General features: G+C 41.3%; 1 protein-coding gene and 1 long non-coding RNA gene across 4 annotated transcripts in view; one reads left to right on the forward strand and one right to left on the reverse strand.

Annotated features, from left to right (window-relative positions):
- The window catches only part of LOC140916517 (uncharacterized), a 41,873-nt gene extending 28,130 nt beyond the window's left edge, over nucleotides 1-13,743 (reverse strand). The window contains exons 1-2 of the long non-coding RNA XR_012160537.1: nucleotides 13,677-13,743; nucleotides 5,595-5,739 (exon numbers count right to left, since the gene is read on the reverse strand). This is a non-coding gene — a long non-coding RNA (uncharacterized lncRNA). The remainder of the gene's footprint in view (nucleotides 1-5,594; nucleotides 5,740-13,676) is intronic.
- KCNIP1 (potassium voltage-gated channel interacting protein 1) overlaps nucleotides 1-15,657 on the forward strand; it is a 547,511-nt gene that overhangs the window by 75,251 nt on the left and 456,603 nt on the right. The window lies entirely within an intron of this gene.

The raw sequence follows: 15,657 nt of genomic DNA on the forward strand, positions 1-15,657 counted from the left end.
TTTTGGCAACATGTGGAATGCAGACACTACATGACTGTCTGACATGGGTATAAATAGGAAGTGTAGACAGTGAGGCACTGCTCAAGCAAGAAGAGTAAAAAGATGCCTGAACCCTGTGGATATGTTCCCTACATGGCTCTCTACAGGCTCAAGCAGTGCCTCCCCCATCTACACTACTATTTTCTGAGAGCACAGCACCATTTTGGAAAAGATATTTTGGAAAAAATTTAGGATGCAGAAAGAGGAAGACGAGGTGGTGGTGAGCTCCAAAAGACAGGTACTCTAGTGGATTATGCACAAGAGCCAAGAAGTTTGGTTCCCACCTCTCTGACATCAGGAAAGCAGTGGGACACTACACTGCTATTTTTAGCAGTATAGCGTTCCTCTGCTTTCCTGCTGGTGGAGCTTTTCCCCACTGCAGGGAAAGGCTCCAGCAGTGGGGAAAGGACTCTGGTAGGGAGGAAGCAGCAGAGAAAGGCTCTGAAGCTCTCCATTGCTGGAGCCTTTCCCCACTACAGTGAAAGACTGTGACAGAGGGGAAAGGCTCTGGCAAGGGGAGGTAGATTTACACAGATTTAAGGGCTAGGTTGTGCCACCTTTACTCACATCAAGAGGTATTTTACTCCGTTAATCCTTACTTCTATGACCTCTTCAGGGATTTGTATATTCCATCTTGCCTTCTCCTCCTCACAACATCCCCTTTCTTGTAATTATTAGGCTGTGTTGCTGGGGTCAATAAAAACCCAGTTTCTACTGATCAGAGAATCACTCTCACTTGTATTTTTGTGGTTTTTCTACTGAGCCCTTCCCAACACCCTTTTATGTTTTATTATGATTTCTTAGAGACAGAAACCTGTTTCAATCCTGCTTTGATATAAGATTTTTCTCCTTGCTTTACTGAAATATAGGTAAATATATCAAATAGTGTTACACTATGCCAACACATTTCATTCTGAGTTATAAAGGATTGCTTCATCAGCAGAGAATGTTAGAAATATTAATTGCTTTGTTCAGAATAATTTCAAAGTTAGTAAAACACAAACCATTGATCAATAAAGGTGAGAGAAGGCTTTGGGCCTGAAGGGAAGAAATAATACATTCATTACAGTGAACAAATTCAATACAGGGAATGAATCAATGTCATATCTTGGTGGGAAATGTATTACACGCTGTCCTAAATAATCTAGTGAAGGCCAGAATGGAATTTATTTTGTGTGGTATTTGAAAAATGACTTTACCACCAATGCACAGTTGTTTGATATTTTCCATAGAAGAAAACGTAAAATAACGCTATAGGAGCCAAATTCTACCCTTTGAGGTACACCGTAACACATGCTGAAGTCAATAGGCCATATCCTACTATCACCCTGTTTACACAACTCATATGCTTATAGAATTTAATAGAGAATTAGGGTTCAGGGTCACGAATCACAGCAGAAGTCAGGATGTGATACCCATCACAGAATGAGATAAAATAATAAAGCACTTCTTTAAAGAGAAAGGGGATATTTTTGCTCAATAAACAGTAGAATACACAAACCATGTCTCCTCCAAGACCACACAATGATATAATTTCTTAAATTCTTCTGCATGCAGTTAGTTTTTCAAGTATCTGGGTTAACTTCCTCCAATGTGTGTCTCCTAGAACAGTCTCTTCTCTTCAGCATCGATTTTCCCCGTATTCACAGAATGCCAGGTAAGGCAGCATTTTATAGGCCTTTTGGCTCCTGTCCTTCCCAGCATGCTTTGCTAAAAAGGAGCTTGACAGGCAGGTTTTTTATCTTCTCTTTATCTTCAGCAGAAGTCTGCTGTAGATCAGAACTTTGAGTCTATTCTCTAGGTACAAACATTTCTTTCAGGGCCTCCTTTCAGGTCTATTTTCTTGAAAGAGACTGGCCTAGGTTAGTAACACTGTGGGGAAGTGGGAATCAAGGCAAACAAGGACAGCTTATTAAAAGGCAGCAAATGGTTCTTTCTTTCTGGAGGCTCTTCTTTAATCCCCGGAGGCTGCTTTTTCCATCATACTTTGCTTTAGACTTCTATATCCCTGAGAAAGGATTTCCTTTTCCACACCATTCTATACACTGTTTTAGTGTAATTTCTCCAGAACTCTTACATGTCTTAAAACAAGTTCATGGGCTTCCTCCATATTGTATGCTGTAAGACTATTGAATGCTGTATGGCAGGGAAGTCAATGAACGTTTGTTGCAGATCAGTATCCATGAGAGTTATTTGTATGCATTCTGGGGCAATATTTGACTGATAGAATACCCATGTCTTATACAGTGCTCTGCATCCATAGATCTCAAAGCACTTCACAATCTTTAGTGTCTTTATCCTACAGCACCTTCCCCTTGTGTGGAAGGGGAGTATTATTGTCCCCATTTCCCAGATTGGGAACTGAGGCACTAATAGTGTAAGGGCCTTGCTTGAGGTTGCATAGGAGAGATCTGTTGGAGAGCAAGGAACTAAATCCAGTCTCAGGCTAGTGCCCGGATTATTGGACCATCCGTGAATGCAAATTGGGCATGTGTAATATTAAATACAGTTGAGTAAAAAAAAATCCCACAACTCAAAAATCAGAGAGAAATTATCTCTCTTCAGTATGATTTGAAACCCTGGCAGTGCAGAGAAGACAGAACTTCATATCACATCTACTATCGTTCTTGTCTGTTCTTTTTATTATTAGTAGTGTCTTGCGTGGTATTGTGTCTGCTCCCTGACTGAATTATTGAATCTTTGTACACCAGGGAATAACAAATAGCAGCAAAAAGTGAATCCTCTTGTTGCTGAAGAAGAACATCTGTTCCCTAAGCTTTTGTGCATACAAAAGAGACATGGACATGTTGCTGAAGTAAAATGTATCTTTGTGACCATACTTCTGGAGTATTCAAACTAGCTCTAAGAGAAATCCCCTTTGCAAAAGAATGAAGTGAGAAAATGATATATTGGCAGAATTACCACCCAGCTGATGATTGCATTATTGGGTGCTCACTCAGTCTTTACTCCCATTGATTTCAGTGGGTGTCTCCCTGACTTAAGGATTTAAGGACTGAACCTGAATTGAGGCTTATTTCCCAAGTGACATTCAGTGTGTATTGTTATAGCTGCTGGTTGTTCAGGTGTGGTGTAGTCTTGGTCTTTACTCGTCTTGGAGCTTCTGTTGGGACTCAGTGGGACCAATCCTGCAAGGCGCTGAGTGCTTCCTTAGAACCACTGAGCACCCTTAACACTCAGTTTTTTCAATGGGGGAGTTAAGAGAACCCAGCACTTCGACAAAACTACTCTGTATCTCCCCAAATTCAGTCCATTCTGACAAGTAGCTCCTATGATGTTACGTTAACAGCTGTAATTGGTGCATAGACAAATGTACATTTATTTTTTGCATTCTTTTGGGGTTGGGCTGTACCATCACTGATGCTAAACTGCATTTACTGCCTGGAACATTTGATGTGTGCAGGAGTGATGATGGTGGCCAATTAGAAAATCTCCAGACCTAATCAATAATAATAAATGAGAGATGTGGTTAAAATAATTTAGTAGGGGACAGTGGATGAAAATACTAAAAAAAAAACCCACCTAATTTGTTAACTGTAAACAGAGTAAGACACTCAGATTAGTAAATATATTATGCACATTTTATATTTTAACACTGATTTTTTCCATGGATTGGCTTTAGAACATAATACATGTGTTAAACTCCTTTGTCAGCTAACAAACTGAGTGTTTACTGTGTTGACTATTCATTATTATGACTGATTTATTAACGCTCTAACTGCAAATAAAAAGCTGAGCAAACATCAAAATATGAAAGCATAACATGGGACTTGTGATACATTTTACATGAATTGGCTGTCATTCATCCTCTGGAAAGTATATATTAGTTTGCTTTTTGCTGCACAACTTGGGATCTACAGAATTTTTTTTAGCAGTTTTGCTCTTCTGCCACCCATTTTACCAAAAAGCGGACACGGTTACAAGTCAGCACTTTTCCTTGTAGAAGTTAATTCATGAACTGGTTTGAAAGAGGAGCTTTGCCCTGTTTGGCACAGTGGAAGTTAGAAGCAGCACAGCTCCTGGATCCTATATGAGCTTGCAGGAGTTACCTGGTTGTTCTTTAAGCACAGATAAAGGGGGGCTGAAAAGAATAGTATATTTTGTATTGCTTTAGCGCCTACATGCCTCAGTCAAGGATGGGACCCCCATTGTGCTCGGTGCTCCTCAGGTGCACCAAAAAGATGACCCCTGCCCCAAGGAGATCACAGTCTACAACTGAGAGACAACAGGTTGATACAAAAAAAACAACATGGGGAGCACAAGGTAATAGTGAGTTACTTATGGTTGCAGTGGCAACAGCACACTAGCTGCCCAACCAGCATTAGGAGTTTTATAGATATCATGGCAGAGGTACCTTGCAGGAGCTTAACATGTAATGGCTTTGAATTTGTACAGGGAACTCCTGCCATTCCTGAGCGGTAGTATGAGAGGGCAGGTGTCTGTGGGAAAATCTGACTAGTGGACACTGAAAGCTGACTTTGGGTTGATGGCTCAGTGGAGTATAAGAAATTTGAGTTATCTGAGATTTGCCAATCTCTAAATCCGGCGGGTTGAAAATTGGGCCTGCAACCCCCAGCATTTCCACTCAGCTGTCTCAGCAGACCTAGGTACAATGGTTGCAGAGAAGAAAGGAAATTGGGGTTAAAATTTGCATAGTGAAATGTCTGTAGATAAAACTAGTTCCTAAGATCAGAGGTTCACAGGAGTTGAGCTGCAGCATTTGGGTGGCACTGTGTAATGAACACAGGGGCTTCAGCCAACAGATGCAACCATTCCATAAATCATACACAAACTGAGGAGCTGGCATTAGGACTCTGCTGCTTCAGCTGCCACTCAAAGCTACAAGAGACCTGCAAAAGGTCCATTATACTCTCTGTGGTCCAGTCACAAGGGAGCGATCTCTCTCTCTCATACACACAAAGTCAATATGTTACATACTCCTATTTAAATCAGTGTCTCATGAGCCTTCATTGAATTGAACAGGAGACAATTAACTCAATTAAATCAATGGTAATTCTATTAGAAAAGAGAAGAGACAAGACCAAGAGAGGGTTTAATAATTAGCAAGTTGCTAATAGCAGGTGATGTGCTCGGAGAAGCATTGCAGTGGCCAGACTGTGGATTTAGCCATCACTGCTGCGTTAGTGGGGAGTGAAGAGGGCCATGCCTGGGCAATAACTCCAGAGCTGCCCTTCCTGCAGAGAACACAGACAGCCACGGTGCTTCTAGGGACACGGGGAGAGCACGTACAGGAGCAACCATTGTTTTTCCCTTTTAGGGAGAGCATGTTTCTCACCCAGCACTGGCCATAGGCCAATGGAAGAGAGGTTAGAGCCAGGGGTTCAGCCTTGCTCTACCCTATTTCAGGTAATTGGCATCATTAGCCATTCTATGATTCCTTCCTTCTTTCTGCAGACATGCACAGTGAGTGGGGCTTCAGTGGCCAGATCTTAAAATCCTAATGTTGCAGGACTTTGACAAGAGTATGTGCATATGATTCCATCACTCACTTGATGTTACTCCCAAAAAATCCATACCTGGTACACATGTAGCTTTTCTCTACCCCATCCTTGTGAGTAGGACAGTGTTCCGGCAGTGGTTGGGAGTGTCCATTGGTGATGAGGATGTGGTATCCATTATAGCCATGTTCTCAATAGGAGCAGCACCTCTGAAAATTGGGACCTAAAAAATGGGCATAGTGAGACCAGAGAAGTGGGTTTGGGATATGTCCACAGGGGAACACCCCTACCATGAACATTAAAGCCAAGTTCTGCCTTCAGCTTAGACTTGCTGGTGTTTCTAGAGTTGGTTTTTATGGCAATAGAATCCCTTCAATCCCACTTGGGACCCAGGCAATGTCATGGTGTTGCATAGTGGTGATGACTGATGCTACATGATTACCCAGTCATCCTCATGATTTTGTAAGATATACATTTGTCCCATTAGATTTTAGCCCAAATTTAGCTGTGTGTATACATAACTCCCATTGACCACAGGAAGTGATGAGGCTGCATATCTGGATCTCTGGAGCTAGTTCCCTCACTTGTGAGAAGTGTCACAATCTCAGTGGGTATAAACTCAGTAGAAAATTCTGATTTGCCTGCTCTATGCCCAACTCATGTTGGAAGCCCCCCGCATCACAACAGGGGACTTGTTGTTTTTCCCATTATCAGTTTAGCTGCAGTTAAGGCCTTCCTTGGCCACAAAGGGAGGGTAAGATTTGCTCATAGGAATTTGAGAATCTGGCTTTAAAGGTGCCTCCTACATTGATGATATTGATTTACACCAGTTCTCACAAAGTCCAAGATTCTAAAGAAAGGACAGAAACCATTTAAAAAACTTTCACACACTGCCTTCAATCACGCAAGCCTACAAAAGCCGCAAAGTATATCAAGGAAATGGGATTAAAAGGTTTTCAAAGAAATTGTTGGCAATTTGCAAAATTGTCCGTTCTACAATTTTAAGTTTCCTCTATGAAATGCTAAAGATCTTTTTGTTTCATTTCTTGGAGAGAAGGAGATATTCAGAATCAACCAGGTTATTAAGCCACAGTCTGGAAAACTCAGGGAATCTCACTTGGTTACTCACTTGGCCATATTGAGCAGTACCATCCTGAGCCAGCACTCCAATGGGAATGAATGGGACCTCCGGGTCAGTGTGTCTCGGGTGGACTCAGGTTTTGGTCCCGCATCCTGCGGTTGTGTAGGAATTTTTATTGTCAGAAGGGGGCAATGAAGTTTGAAAACTCCTGGCAACACAGCTTGGGCTTGCTGAAAGATTTTCTAAGGTTATCTTTCAACCTAACGTAAACCTCGTGGACTTGACCCAATTGATTTGTGGATTTCATGATAAAGACCACATACACTCATAGTTAAAAAATTATTGTTTTGAGCTAAAGCCAGCAGAAACTCAATAGTTTCAATAGAGCTTCCCTTTGCATTGCAGGGGTAACTTCTGCTACAGAGCAAGCTCCTGGAGGCATTATACCTGCTTCTGGCCTCCAGCTATCCCCAGTTCAACAGCACATTTCTTCCTCTCCCCAGAGAACAGCTCTGGCTTTTTAGAACCAAGCTTGGGTGGTTTCCAGCATTGGCCACAAAGATGGAATGCTTGGCTCTTGTGCTAGTTAAATAGTGCAGCACAGGCAGGCAACAAATCAGGGACCACGGCTAATAGCAGCAAAAAAGGATTAAATGAAAAATGAACCTCAGGTTCAATCTGTGGATGTCATTAGACACCGAGATGGCTATTAATTGTCACTTTTTATTTTTCCTAGCCTTATTTAGGCACATGCGGGAAAATATGCCTGATTTCATTAGGGTTCACAAACAGTGCTGTGGTCTCTTTATGAGAATAAGTGACAGGCTATTGTGTCTGGATTAGATCCAAGAATATCTGAATAACACCAGACTGGGTTTCCTGCCCTTTGCACTTAGATCTCTTGCTAGCAATGAATTCCATGTTAGTATCCCAGTTGTAAATATTGCATACCAATCACTCAAGTTGGCAGAAGATATTTCTGCTTGGCAAATGATCCAGAAACATTCCCCTACCCCCCCAGGTTTATTGGTCTCTAAGAAATGCATTTGTAAGATGTTCCAGCATTTCATTATAGTATATGCATGCAGGCTCAGGAGACAGCTTTAAGCAAATGCTTCCTTTATTGTCAAAATCTTTTCCCCATACTTTACTCCTAATCAATACACTGTCTTATTAAATGCTTTAGTTTGGCATTTGCCACAGTGTGTTGTATCATGATCTAAAGGACCATAATCCAATTAAACCAGAGGACCATATTGTGGATGGATAGATTAGATTGGAGAGAGAAAAAGAGCTCACGATTGTATGAAAATGCAAAGCTCAACCAAGAATGAAATATGATGTTGCTCAAAAAGTACACAACTTCTTTCAGATCTAAGTCATTAGGCACATCCTCCTTAACTTTTAAATATTTGGCACAGAGAAATGGTTTAATAGTATAAGTATCATCTTTGAAATATGTTCATTCCCTGAAAACAAATGCTCACCCCCCAGCAGAGCTGATTCAGTCCTTCATCCTTTGGAAGTCACTAGTGAGGTTATTCTGGGCAGGGGAGAGGTGAATTAGACCTTATAAGTCAAGGTCATGCATGCCCTGTCTGGCTGTGCTTCCAGTAGGGTAGATCTACAGCTGCTTAAGTCCCAGGGTATGTGCTTTGATAACTCAGGGTAGTGACCTAAGCTTCTGTTCCCCAGCTCCCTCCTCAATCCTCAATGATCTTTTAGCACTTCAGATGACCCAGTTTTACTGCTCTGTGACTTAAAGAGAACTGAGATTTTTCTAAAGATCTTTTTCTATCAGTTTCTCTCCTTTGGGCCTGTATTAAGAGCAACAATAAGAGAAATGGGAAAATAGGATGTGAAAAAATGCCCTCATTCTCTTCCAGTGTGCTATAATGTGATTGTGGGTCAGAGCAGCTCTATTTTCTACCCTAGATTTGTTTAACAGGTAATCCTCACTCAGAAGACTCTCCAATACCATGGATTCCTCAAGCTCCTCAGTTTTATTTACATCGTCTATATCTGAAAACAAACACTGTACTCAACAGCATGTATTTAGAGTACTGGGTGCTATCTTTTGGGTGGTTGTTTTCATGCTGGTTGCTGCACTGCAGTTGCGGTTTCAGTATTCAGCACAGAAACAGAAAAGAGGTGAAAAGTCATAATTCCAGCCTGTGCGTGTTCTTTGACTGGCCAGTCTGATGTGATGAATTTAATCTTTTGACATGTTCTTCCCAATTATGTTAATAGCAGCGATTACTGCAGATGACAGCAAATTAGATAAGGCAGAATCCCCCAATGCTTACTGCCTGCCACTGAATTAGTTTTGGCTGTAACATTTCATTTGATTGAAGAGTGGTGCTTCAAATCCATATAGTACTCAATATTTTTAACCTTCTCTGGGAAGCAGAAACATTAGGCTTTTCAGCCCTGCAGTACTTGGGTTCTCAGGACTGTGCTGTGATGGCTTCAGGACGAATTGACAGATTTTGAACCATGTAGGGGAAAATGAGTTTTGCTTACCAGGACAAGAAAACCTTACGAGTGTTGGGATAAACAAACCTCTTGATTTACCTTGGGATTTACAATCCTAGGCCTGATCATGCCCTCTGTAATCATCTACTCCAATGGGACACTGCAGAGGGGCAGGGTCTGCTTAAACAGAACAGCTCAACTAAGGCCTACATTTGAATCTGCCAGGTCTTTTTTCACTCTAAAATGTAACCCCATATTCTGTCCCCTCCCCACACTTACACCCAGGTAGATTCAGATGAGGATTATTTCCCCTACCCCCACACTGTGAAGCCTGTGTTACAATAGAACTGCTCCCCTAAAATCTAGGCTGGTAAATAATCTGTAGACTGGTCAGTTTAAATTAGCATAATTGTTTCAGTTGTTAATCTATGAACAGATGTCTTTCTAAAAAATATGCTCTAGCTCAACCACAAGATATGGGCTTGATGCTAGGCAGTTAATGGTTGAAGTTCTTGGGCTATTCTATGCAGGGAGCCAGTGTAGATGATCACAATGCAAAAATAGGGTGTATGTATGTAGATATGCAGAGAACTTTTTTTTTCCATAAGATTTCTCTCTACTCCTCTCTTTACAGTCTTTGCTGAGTACATCACAAAGCTAATAACATTTAAATTTCAAATCAAACTTCCTAATTCACAATGATCCAAGTGGGTTCAAGTTTAGGCAAACTCTGTTAACTTTCCTTACCAACCCTTAGCTATTCATTATGCCTTGACAATGCCTCACTGGATGCCTGAGACTGGGGCAGTTATGCCCAGTGACTAGAGCAGGAGACAGATGCCAGAGCTGAGAGTCAGAGTAGAAGTCAAGAATCAGAGCTGAGGGTCAGAATTGCAGTCAGAGGTCAGGTGCTCGAGCCAAGCATCAGAGCAGAAGTCAGGCAGGACTGAGAACATGCAGACACAGGAGCTATCACAGCCATAGGCCAGTGCTTTGAGCAGCTGGCAAACTGCTGCTGCTGGGTTTAAGAGCAAGTCTGCTAGTTTCCTCAGCCAATCAGGTGGGGCGTTCCATCAAGCTGTCTGACTGGTGCAGCCCAGCTGTGCTCATTAAACTGGCAGGAGACTGGGCAGGTGGAGCTGCAAGGCCTTATTCCTGACACTCATAACCTTTACTCCTGCAGCTTGTGTTCCAAAGAAATAAAGAGAAACTGGATTAAAGGAGAATTGTCCATTTCTTCCCAAATATCCTCTCCCATTTGTTGCATTTACTGAAGATAGGGTGGGCTTCCGGAAGCTTTACACTAGGGCATCGCAGCTCAGCTAAAATAGTCTCACCCAGAGCCCAAAACAACCATGAATCGAACCTTGATCCCCAGCTCTAAAAGATCATTAGCCAAAGGGGATGAGCATAGACCCTGCTTCAGCAAAGCATATAGGCATATACTTGGGTTTTATTGAAGTCAGTGGGATTTGAGTATATGCCTAAAGGCTTTGCTGCATTGGGGTCATAATCTCTATACCAAAAATCTCTAATCTCTGCATTGGGGTCATAATCTCTATACCTGGCCTAAAGACAGGTTGAAATGGGAGAATTTTTGGGAGGACTCCAGGTGATACCCGACCTGCCTTGGTAAAAGCTTTGCAGTAACCTTCCCAGAAAGGGACTAATTGCACAGAAGCAGACATATCCTGCCTTCAGGTATAGAATCCCCCTTTGATTTAATGGAGATTTCATGGCCCCAAAACATGACCCAGAATATTTGATTTAAATGTGCATGTATATTAAGTAGCTTCTTTAGCACTGGAGGAATCCTTGCAGCTCGTTGAAAGGAAAGAATGGACACAGGGGGCACAGGTAGTTCTGCAGGGGAGCTCAGCTATCACTGACTGAAGGCAGAAAAAAGTTGACAGTTGTTGTTAAGCGAACACTTTTTTGCTGAAGCTTTCAATGATGGATATAAATAATTGATCCCTGTGTATATGCACAGGAGTCCGTGCTATTTAGCTACAAACAAGAGAGACACGATGTTAGTCCAGAACAGAGAATTGTGTTTATGGTGCATTATTTATAACCATGCTGCCTACATGTCACTGACCCTATCATCACAGACACCCGCTTTCATTTTGCTTATCGTTCCTGGATAAAATGCAGAGAGATCCAGATAAAGGATGTACATTGCTTTTCTTCTAACTGGGATTTTAAAAATACCTTTACATTCAGTCAAACTGTAAAGCCCTAACGGTGTATGGATAAGGACACTAATACAAGAAAAAGTTCCTTTGATTTGTCTCACTGGTTTTATCTTCAACTTCACCAAATATCCGGTTGGTACAAATTGCTATGAATTCACAGTAACTCCTTATAAGTGTGGGGAAATTAACTGTTACTCTTCCACATCCCAGGACAGAAGCTCTGGTGTTATGACAAATGTGGAAATAGCATGATCTCTGTTGCTTTTTGCTAATCCTAACTGGACTGGTAGATAAAAGGCAGTAGTCACATTTAATAAGAATTGCTTGGTCAAAAATGATCTGTCCCTTCATTTCACGGCTTCTCAGAGCCATTTAAATAGCAATCAATATTGATAGAGCTGGTTAAATTACATCTGTGAGTAGTTTATTCTGAATCTTTTTTTGTTAATTGTTGAATAATTTATTCACATGTGCACTTCCCCCATCCAATTAGCTCTATAGATATCAATTAGCTCTATAGATATCCACCACTAACACACCCAAAAAAGCACTCAGTGGAGCTCATCCCACCTTCAATGTTCCCTCTAATTTTTGACAGGCCGTGTGCACAAAAAATTTCTTCTGTGCAAATTATTGTGCGTGCGGTGTTTCGCCGTGTGTGCGGGGTTTAGGATCTGTGTGCGCGTGCACAGCTTAGGGGGAACAGTGCCCAACATTCTTAAAGCATTTTGTAAAAGAAAACTCGTTTCTGAATTTGTTAATGACAGTTCATCTCTCAACGTACAGGATCTCATCCATCCACGCTAAGATCTTATCTTATTAAAGCATAGTTTTGGTACCAATTAAACTAAAAAGGTAGAAAAACTGTTTTGTTAAATCTGTGCTGTTTATTGAAACAAGCTATACCAATATAAACACCCCATAGACTAGTATAACTGCATCCACGCAATACTGATTTAACAGCCTCTGTTTTTCTACCAATTTAGTTAAATTGATGTATAAACTGTACATAGACAAGGCATAAAAGCTTTATTTTACCTACCCACCTCTGAACAATAAACATATAATTGAGTTCATTTCAATCAAATTGATTCCCCTTTAAGAAAGAAATCAAGAAAAAATGGTAAAAATATCAAGACATCTAACAAAGGGCCTCTGATTTAGGTAAACAATTTGGGCCCGTTTTATCCCTGCTGTAGATTCATGAGAGTCAGTAGTTACACAGGGAATTAATTTGGTAGACTGTTTTATGCCTTTCCTAGGATGATGAAGCATTGACCAGCTATGTCAGCCATAATAACAATTCATGACTCAAAAGAGCTATGATGCAGCCCATTAATGGCACATGTACCCAGGATTTTTTTTTTTTAAAAAAGGCTAGTTTACTAAAGCCTGCAAAACTGTTAGAATCAAGTATTAAGAAGGTGATGAAGAGCAAAGATATGCAAAAGCTGAAGGCAGCCCCTAAGACCAGTAGACAACTTCACACAATTTTCAATAGGTGCCACATGAAAGAGGACACCATTCTTAGGACATCTCTGTCTAAAGGTCAAAATTCAGAGATGTGGTTTGTCTGTGAATGGGCCAGTTTTCAAAGGAAGATGCAATATGTGCAGCAACAAAGGTGTATGTTCAGCCATAGCACGTGTACAACCAAGATAACTGCATGCACAGATGCCTGTTTTACTTGTGCAAATCCACTGGTGGGTACATCCATTGCTCCTTCTTTGAAAAAATGGTTCCAGAGAATCTAAATCCATCTACCACAGTGATAGGTGACCCACCTACCACATACAGTCTAGAAACTAACTGCATTCTTCTTTCCTTCTATGGATCAGGGACAACCACTCACATTTTACCCTTCCCATGCTCTCTTATCCGCTGTCATTATATGCTGGAGAGTCTAATTTACTTTTGTTCATCTTCATGGCATGGAGTGGAAACTCCAGTGTATGGATACCAGTCCCTTTCCCAAAAATATCAGAGACCCTGACTTCCAGAGACAGGTTAAAGAGCAATCCATAGCCTTCTGGAAAAGTCCTGTACAATTCATTAGAACATGATAACCTTTTCAGTCCTTTTAACTATCTTATGGCATTTAACAAAGAATCATGTCCCTGCTACAGGCATGTAACTTACTTTATATATTAAAATTTCAGGTCTGGAAGCATCTATGGAAAACTGGTAGGTTTAAGGCAACATGGATACCATGTTGTGAGAGGAAGGGAAGGGATTTTTTAAAACTCTCTTGTTTAGATCCTTTGTTGCAGCCATGGAATGCACAGGGCAAAGGTTGCAGCGACTGCTTGCAACTGCTTGCAACCCTAAATCGGAGCACTCCCGGTCCTGGCCCTGCTATCCACTTCACCAGTACCCCAGCATATGGTGGAGCAGACTTCTCTCACTTACCTCATCTGCTATTGCAGCAGCTGAGTATCATCAATGTGCAGGGAAGTCCAGCCATACCAGCCTCAGGAAAAGGGAAGGGAGAGGCTGGCATAAAATCATTAGGCTGGCTCTGCCTCTCTGGAGGATTTCCAGCTTCAGGGTTTGTGCTAGCTGTGAGAATGCAGGCCTCTGCTTTTTGTTAACTTATTTAACTACATCACTTAAATACCAAAGGAAAGGAAAGCTTCTTTATTAAAGATTCATCACCCAAACCCCTTCTAGTAAAGGCCAAGAAAGATTCTGGTAATAAGTACTGGATCCTTTAAGAAACTTCTCCAGAAAAACGGGACTTGTTACTGCTGATGTTTCTTAAATATCAGGACTACTGTATCCATAATGAAGAAGCAAAGTGTGTATGGTGGAGGGGGCAGCACTGGCTCATAGTATCCCTCTTACAGTCACCTTTAATTTCTTTCATCTAATGGCACCTTTATATCTCCCTTCTTCCCACACCCTAACAAGTACAACATAATGTTACCTGTGACATGCTTCCCTATTTATCAAATGTCGTGTATGTTCACTAGTGCATTTCACTTATTGCAGTGATTGCTGCTACTCACCTAGAGTATTGCTGTCCTGAATGAGGACGTTGACTATGGTGGTGATGATTATATGTTCTGAACCAGATAATTTGAGTTGCTGAGTTTCACGTGGTGAAATGCAACCAACGTAAGTAGGTACCAAATAACCTTGGCAGCAGTGGGTTCTGCAGAGCTCCAAAGCCCATGGGAACTCTCTATACCCCTGCAAGAATGGCAGGGATGAGAGTCACACCCATGGCCACTGATTTTTTTATTTTTTTGCCTGAATGCTGCAATTTAAAATTATGAATCATTCATGAGGCACGGTCCCTCTCTGCAAGGCCTACTGACAATTAGCATCTGTGACATGGGCTCTGTCTGAGGAGATGAGATGTTCTTTACTGAATGCTGATAAATCAGACAATTACATCTCTTGTGATTGCAAGTCAGTTTGTCTCCCCTCACTTAAGGTAAGGGAAAATCAACATGAAGTGCAATTAATATTTTACCTTGAAGCTTTTTTTAGGGAGTGGTTTTACCTTGTGTCATCCACACTGGGCTGAGAAAATGCATGTTAGGTGAACGGGTTATTTTTGAAGACTATATACTGGTTACACAGGCTTGTCCTGCCTGGTGTGGCTAGGGCACGCATGATAAAACCATTTCAGAAACCTTTGGCCCCATCTTACCTGAACCCCTTTATAAAATTGTTTCAGCTAATGTTTCATTCCACACTGAGCTATACAAGCACAACTCCCATTGGCTTCAATGGCAACTGCATGGCTACATCTGAGAGTTGAATTGGACCCCATAGGCCTAACCTACGGACTGAGGGGAAACGTCTGAATTTCTTTGACAACTTTTATTTTTTTCTGCAACTTCTTCCTCTCACTGATGTTACACTAGCATATTGTACACTCCTATTAAACTTTCCACCCAGAATGGATCACCAAAGCCAAACCCCCAATCCTGTTAATCTATCTATGTAGGCAAATTCATGCGGTGTGGAGTCCCATTGTCTTCACAAACCTTTGCCCATGTAAGTTGTTTTGTAGGTTCAGGGCTGAAAGAGAGTCCCTCATCTTCATTTTTTTCACTTTTCACCACCTTTTCAGGTGCATGAGAATCTCAACTGCTTAAAGACCCGTAAAAGTGTAATGAAAACATGGCTCATATTCATGTAGAAGATATTTTATTGCCTCTTCCTGCCTGGGAGCCATGTTCTCCAATCATAGGACAAGTATTATTCTTGAATGACCTATCTCTGGGCCTTAGAGCTAACATGAATAAATTCACAGCAATGATTAGTGATTCTTTTCAAGAAATGCAGAATAGCACAACCAGACTATGCCTTCTCTTCATTCAAGAAAGGGGTTAAAATCTTTAGGAATGTCTCTTCTTCAAAACCCAGGGAATGTGTA

The sequence above is a fragment of the Lepidochelys kempii genome, chromosome 8 (genome assembly GCF_965140265.1).
Source record: "Lepidochelys kempii isolate rLepKem1 chromosome 8, rLepKem1.hap2, whole genome shotgun sequence".
NCBI classification, from domain to species: domain Eukaryota; kingdom Metazoa; phylum Chordata; order Testudines; family Cheloniidae; genus Lepidochelys; species Lepidochelys kempii.